Source organism: Myotis davidii, unplaced genomic scaffold, assembly GCF_000327345.1.
Source record: "Myotis davidii unplaced genomic scaffold, ASM32734v1 scaffold53, whole genome shotgun sequence".
Taxonomy (NCBI): Eukaryota; Metazoa; Chordata; class Mammalia; order Chiroptera; family Vespertilionidae; genus Myotis; species Myotis davidii.
The window spans coordinates 4,884,804-4,892,471 of record NW_006286140.1 but is presented as its reverse complement, the minus strand read 5'-3'; the positions used below and the strand labels follow the sequence as shown (position 1 = coordinate 4,892,471).

General features: G+C 37.9%; 1 pseudogene; it reads left to right on the top strand.

Annotated features, from left to right (window-relative positions):
- Nucleotides 1-1,305: 1,305 nt before the first annotated feature.
- LOC107182063 overlaps nucleotides 1,306-7,668 on the top strand; it is a 100,748-nt pseudogene continuing 94,385 nt past the window's right edge.

Here is a 7,668-nt window from a genome sequence, read left to right as displayed (position 1 = left end):
CAATGTTTCTAACTCTCTATTCCTCTCCCTTCCTCTCTGTAAAAAATCAATAAAATATATATTTTTTTAAAAAGAAATGCCACTGGTGAAAGTTTGTGCTTTTATTTCTTTTGAGTTCCTGCAGTGGGTTGATTAGCCAAGGGCAATTTTGCAGCAAGTAAATAATGAGTTGCTGAAGAACTCTTTTTTTTATCACTGCTCCTCAGCAGATTTGGAAGGTACCTCCTGTGGGTGATAGAACTTGATACACTCTATTCATTCTTTAAAAATATTTTTGAATGCTCATCATATACCAGATGATGTAAGAAAAAAAAACTACAGAAAAAAGTTTCTGTTTACAAATAGTAGGATCTACCAACCTATAAAGAAACTCTGCATATACCCTTATAATGAAGCAGAATATATAAAGAAATATCATGTCTCTATTTTTTTAAAAGTTTACATAAATATTTTCTTAGGGACCAGCCCACATTTTTTATATTTCATATTTTTAAAATTTATACCACCCATCATCATTTTTACACATTTCCAAAGTATGCATCAATTTCAGGTTTTATAATTATTTTTTCATAGCATACATTTTAAGTAGACTTATAGCAGAGAAGGAAACATATAATTTAATCAGAATATGCTCAATCACATAAGATAAGATATACTCCAGGGAAGTATTCTATAGAATTTCCCTGTCCAATACTGTAGCCCCTAGTGACATGTGGCTATTTGAATTTTTAGTTTTAAGAAATCACATTTAGTTTCTAAAAAAATAAATCCAGTTTCTCAGTTGTGCTAACCACATTTGAAATGCACAAGAGCCACGTGTGGCTAGTAGCTACCATATTGGACAGCACAACGCATTTTCTTCATCCCAGAGGTTTTGATTGGATAACACTTCACAGTCGTCACAAAGGATGATATTTGCTTGACCTCATATCTTAATCTTTTTGTACAATTGTAGACTGAAAGGATGTCTGAGAACATATATGCCAACACATTATCACCTGAAGGAACTAATGCTTTGAAAGTTTTAAGTGACAGAAAACTTTCACTCTTGGGCCTGGTCTTAGCATGGTCCACCAGGCAGTGCTGCAGTCCAGGGGGCTCAGTGGATGTCTGCCCAACCCCTGTACAGGCTGCTGAGGATACTACTTCCACCACCATGGTTCACACCCCGGTAGTGGTGGTTTCCTGTACAGGAACTGAGAGACCTGTTGGTGTTTTACTGGAGGCATGACTGGCTGACTCTATCTTGGCCCAGACCAAGCCATAATTCCTGACATAGAAAGGATGAACCAAATCTGGTTAATGATGGACATAGTAAACTCTGGGAACTTAGTTGAAATCACCTTCTTCCAAGAACCCCATGTACAAAATCGGGTGAAGAGCCTGGTCCTGAGTCTGGCATCAAAACATCAGGAACACTGTGCCCAAGAGGAGATGACACAACTTGAGGACCTGGGCCTCAGGTGCCAGACTCCCCAACCTCCTGTTGCTAGCTACTGTCAGGAGCATTATGACAACAGACCTGCTTCTGCTACTCATGTTCAAAAGAAGCAAATACCCTTACATCTCAGCATTCTTTCTTCCTTTGTCTGGAAGGACAGTGGCTGGATTATTTTGATGCAAATGTGAGTGCTGTTCTAGTAAATGAATTTCCTTTTTCCAGTGGCATAAAGATCTTCGCCCACTTAAAATTAAGCAAATTCACAAAAGAAAACCAAAATGTAATTTTTGAGGTCTTTCTCTAGCTTTTGAAGTCCATCTTGCATTGAAATCTTTAGCCGTCTGGTCCCTGACAGGCTATGGTGATTGATTAAAAGCTGGGGCTTAGAGATCAGAATTTGTCTACTATGGCAGTGCTGATTGATTTGTAATAGCTGCTTGATTCGGGCTCATGAACTCATAGAAAAAAAGTTGTTTGATGTATTAATGGTGATTTGTAGGTTAAGAGTTGATGTCATCCTTGCCAGGTATTTTCTTTTCCCCTTTCTTTTTCTTTCTTTCTTTTTTTAATTGAGATAACATTGATTAAAAACATTATATAACTTTTAGGTGTACAACATGATCATTTTATATCGGTATACACTAGAAATTTTCAACCAGTGTGCTACAAGAATTTTTAAAACATGCAATACCTGACTATTTAGTCAGGGGCACTGACCTCTTTTCCCTTAGATTGTCCAATAAAAAAAAATAACTACAGCCAACACAACAATAGGCATCCAGTATAAATGAAACAAAATTATACCTATTTTTTTTGTCAGATCAGCAAAATATATACTATATTTTAGAGTGAGCTGCAGAATTTTTGTGATTAGTTTATGTATGCCATGAGATGAAAAAGGTTGAAATTGCTGTATACACTAATTGCATATTTACCACCAAAAGTCTAGTTTCTATCTGTCAGCATACAATTGACCCTCTTTACCCATTTCACCTTCCCCTACCCCCTACCCCTCTGGTAATCATTAACAAGCTTTTTTAAATCACTGCCACCAATAGTTAGCAACAAATAAGCCCCCACACAGTGTAAAATGCACATGTAGAAGAAAAACAAATTTGAAGTTGGCAATGGTATATTTTATATCCTCTGGAATACTGGAAAATCATTCTGTAGTTCTGGCTCAGTAACATTAGAAGGATATAGATAAAATTTTGTTGATAAAAGGAAAAACTTTAAATTACTCTCTCACACATTCCCCAAGCTCTGAATAAGCTAGTCTACCTGCTCTCCATCTTTTATAAGAGATATGAGTCCTGTCTGGACCAAGAAAAGTCTTTGGAATGGGTCTGAGAGAGAAACTATAAAATAACCTCCTAAGAGACTCTTTTATGGTGAAAATAAAATGTCACCTCTTGCACTAGCATAGAAATATGTTTTCCTGGAAATCAGGAGATGCATGGAACGACTTCTTCAGGTCACATGATTCTGCAGTAGTCTCTGGAGAGTTTTAAGAAATATAATTTCTCATTCTAGAATCTTCCCTGTCCATCGCATAAATTCCTAGTGCACTCTGTCCCTAGAAAAATAATGCATTATTTTGCTCACAGGAAATTCAGTCTGAGATCTGCTTTACCTCCAATTTCCTATTTGAGTAAATTTTATAAAGCAGATTTTCAAGTTTATCCATCTCAATCTCATTGTTTAAGCTCTGGCTCAGCCACTGTGAAGTTACATGGAGCTTGAGTCCAGCCTGAGTTGTCTGGGGTCCATGCTTCATTTTAACTTTTCTATACAATTTTGGCCATTTTACCATTGGCCGTATTTCCACAGAAAAGAAGAAAACAGAAATCTATTCATTTGTCTTTGTTAGCAAGGCTCATGGAATACATTGGTTAAAACAGAAGCCGCTTTAATGGACTGTGTTTTTTCTGAAATCCATGTGAAGCTGTTTTCTATTTTCTGGGATAACAAAGAATTTGTCACATAAAAACAGAAGTTTTTTTTTCATATTTTCATTTTTCACAATTTTATTTTTTAAAAATTAACATTAAAAACTAACCATGCCAGAAGAAGAACAGATAGCATAATATACACCAGCACAATTTAGACAAATTAACATGTTAGTGTTTTAAACTGCAGCTATTCATAGTATTATATAAAAAGAAATGTATTCTACTAGTAACAATTGAAGAAAACTTAATACTGCATAGCTTTTATTTGGTAATAGTTCCATAGTTAAATGTTCCTGTAACCATAGTCTATACACAAACAACTCCAGCTATTTAAAAATGTATTTTACCAACTTTGTATTTAAACAAAAACATTTGAAAATAGCTATTGAAAAGTATAGAACAGCCTTTGAGCATAGTGTGCATCATTTTCACTTAGGTTTAATGAATGCAATACTGAGGCAGAAGAAAGTAGCAACTATAATTTTGACCGGGGAACCAGTAAAAGTTGTTTTTAAAGCAGATATTTTAAAGAAGAAAATTTCCAAAAACCTCAACACATAATAGAAGAGTTGCTTTGTTTATTGTGATCAGGTGGACTACATTTATACAGACTGACTAAGAATTTATATAAATAAAAAGAATCTCTAAGGAAAAGAATTCAATTTTATTCTTATTGAAATGTTTATATTTTTATAATTTTTTTTGGCTCTACTTTGTGATCTGGTACCACAATTCACATTATCACCAACCTAGAAATCTTGTTTGCATTCACCCATTCAATGACAAGAATATCTTTGATGACTATGAATCCATAGCAAAGTGACTGCTGGGTGAAGGGCTTCCCTGTATGTTGTAAACATATACACACATTATGAAACAAGAACTAGAGTGACATAAAGTAATTCTCAGCCCTTATACCAGCCAGACATTTCAGCATGCACAAAATGAATATCTGATTATTTAAAAGTGTACTTTTAAAAATTCAAAAAAGTAGAAGAAAATGTAAAACATTTTTAAAAAATATTTTGGAGTGAAAATATAACCAAAATCACCCTCAACAAACAAAAAAAGTTGTATAGCCATTCTATGCAATTTTTTTGCAGCTTCTAAAAAGAATAGTTATGGTCTTATCTGAGAAAACATCAAATACATAGAAATAGAAAAATTGTCTCATATAGAAATATATGTAATATATATAAAGTTTATGTATAATAAGAATAATTTAAGGTGTACTCATTTCTTTTCTGAGAACCAGATCAAATTAGTTGGGGATTTTTTGTTTGTTTTATGTTAATTTTATTTTTTCAATGAGTGGCCTGGTGCACGAATTTGTGCATGGGTGGGGTCCCTAGACCTGGTGGTGATTGAGGCTGATTGGGGCAAATGGCCAACCTCCCACGGCCCCTCCCGCTTGGTCAGCTGGGAGGAGAGGCTGCGGGAGGTTGGCTTGTGGAGGGGAGGGACCACGGCCGGTTGGCTGTGGGAGTGCACTGACCACCAGGGGGCAGCTCCTGCATTGAGCATCTGCACCCTGGTGGTCAACTGGTCGTTCCGGTCGTTTGGTTGCTTAGGCTTTTATATATAGAGACTACAGTTCACATTCCATATTTTTGCATTAGTTTCAAGTGGACAGTATAGTGATTAGACAATCATATACTTTATACAGTGGTCCCCTGATATTTGAACTACTCACCTAGCACCATACATAGTTATTACAATATTACTGACTATATGTCCTATGCTGTACTTTGCACCCCATGACTATTCTGTGACTACCAATTGGTGCTTCTTAATCCCTTCACCTTTTCACTGAACACTTTAACTCCCCTCTGGCACCCATCAGTCTGATCTCTGTATCTATGAGTCTGTTTCTGTTTTGTTTGTTTATTTATTTTGCTCTTTAGATTCCACTATATGTGAAATCATGTGGTATTTGTCTTTCTCTGTCTAACTTATTTCACTTAGCACTATACCCTCTAGGTCCATTCATACTGCTGCAAATGGTAAGGTTCCATTTTTTAATGGCCAAGTAATATTCTATTGTATATATGTACCACTTTTTCATTATATACTCATCTTTGATGGGCACTTGGGTAGCTTCCATATCTTGGCTATTGTAAATAACACTGCAATAAACATAGGGATGCATATGTTATTTTAAATTATTATATTTTACTTCTTTGAATCTATATCCACGTGTGGAATTGTTAGGTCATAAGGCAGTTCCATTTTTATTTTTTTTAGAAACTTCCATACTGTTTTCTACAGTGACTACCAGTCTGTGTTTCCACCAACAGTGCACAAAGGTTCTCTTTTCTCCACATCCTCACCAACATTAGTTATTTGTTGATATATTGATGATAGCCATTCTGACAGGTGTGAGGTGATATATCATTGTCGTTTCAATTTGCATTTCTCTGATAACTAGTGACATTGAACATCTTTTCATATGTCTATTGGCCATCTGTATGTGTCTATGTAGGTCTTCTGCCCATTTTTATTTTAATTTTATTTTTTTTCCATCACCATTATTCCACATATATCCTCCTCCACCCCTCACACCCCTCCCCCATGCAATCACCACACTGTCACTATTGTCCATGAGTTCTTTTACTTTTTTTTCCCCTCAGTCTCTACATCTCTATCCCTCTCCTCCCAGAACTGTCTTGGACTGTTTGGTGTTTTGGTGTTGAGTTGTATGAGTTCTTTATAAATTTTGGATATTAACTTCTTATTGGATGTATCATTGGCAAATATCTTCTCCCATTCATAAACTATAAATTTCTTATGTGAAGAATATTTTAATATGATATATGAGTGTTCTAATTGCTAACCATTTTGCACCAAAAAAATGTTAAAAGAAAAAAAGGAAGTATAAATGAATTAACCTGAAGATGCAAGTAGAATGTCCAATTCGTAACATTTATTGAGAGATTATTATGTGGCAAATATTATGCTAAACTCTTTACACATATAAATTTATTTAACCCTTACAAGTCTGTGAGTAAGGTATAATTAATAACCACATTTCATATATGAGAAAACCAAGATTCATAGTGGTTTGCTAATTTGTCCAGTTATACAGCAAGTAAATGCCAAAGTGGATGCCAGATCTGTCTATATACAATTCTCTCTTTTGTAAATAGAGAAAAATTATTTTATATTAACACTAGAGGCCCAGTGCATGACATTCGTGCACTCGGGGGGTGGGGGGGTTCCCTTCAGCCCAGTCTGTACCCTCTCACAGCCTGGGAGCCTGCAGGGGAGTGGGCCTAAGCTGGCAGTTGGACATCCTTAGCGCTGCCACAGAGGCAGGAGGGGCTCCCACCACCACTGCTGTGCTTGCTAGCTGTGAGCTCAGCTCAGGGTCTTATCATTCTCAGCTGGTATTCTATTAAGTTGATATGAATGGATACTGTTTATGAGATAATATTATTCACTTTAATGGCTAGAAAAAGCAAAAGTAATGAATACAAATATTCTACCATTGAGAATACTCCCTCGCCAGGTCACAGATCCAAGGCCCAGATCCCCCAGGCAGCGTTGGGTGCTACCAGCCCTGCCTCGCCGGGTCAGGGGTCCGGGGCCCAGGTCCCGCAGGCAGCGTCGAGCTCTGCCAGCCACGCCTGCAGTATGCAAATTAGCCGCCATCTTTGTTGATGGTTAATTTGCATATCACACTGATTAGCCAATGGGAGGCATAGCAAAAGTACGTTCAATTACCATGTTTGCCTATTATTAGATAAGATATCAAAGTACCAGCTTATTAGGGTTGGTCTTTCTCACTCAATTATGGTAATATATATATATGAAATTCATGCACTTTGGGGGGTCCCCCAGGCTGTCCTGTGCCCTGTCACAGTGCAGGAGCCCCACAATCAATTGTCCCAAAGAGGTAGGCCCCGCCCACCCATCTGGGGCTCCTTGAGGGATTGCCCCGAAGAGGTAGGCTGGAGCCAGGGGTCCCACCTCCTTGCCACAAGGAGCTGGGAAGCAGGACCTCAGAACCCCCAGGCAGGCCTCACCATATGGAGCCAAGAAACTCCCAGGCAGGTCTCACTGCGTGGAGCCAGGGGACCCCCAGGCAAGCCTCGTGGGACCCATAGGCAGGCCTCACCTCACAGAGCCAGGGACCTGCCTCCTCCCAGCTCTGCGCACCAGCTGGGAGGAGGCTGGACTCCCAGGCAGGCTCCCTGCTGTATATGCAGCATCAAGCCCAGCCCCGCCCACCTCAGTGCACCGGCTGTGCACACAGTCATCTTGTGTCAGTGTGAT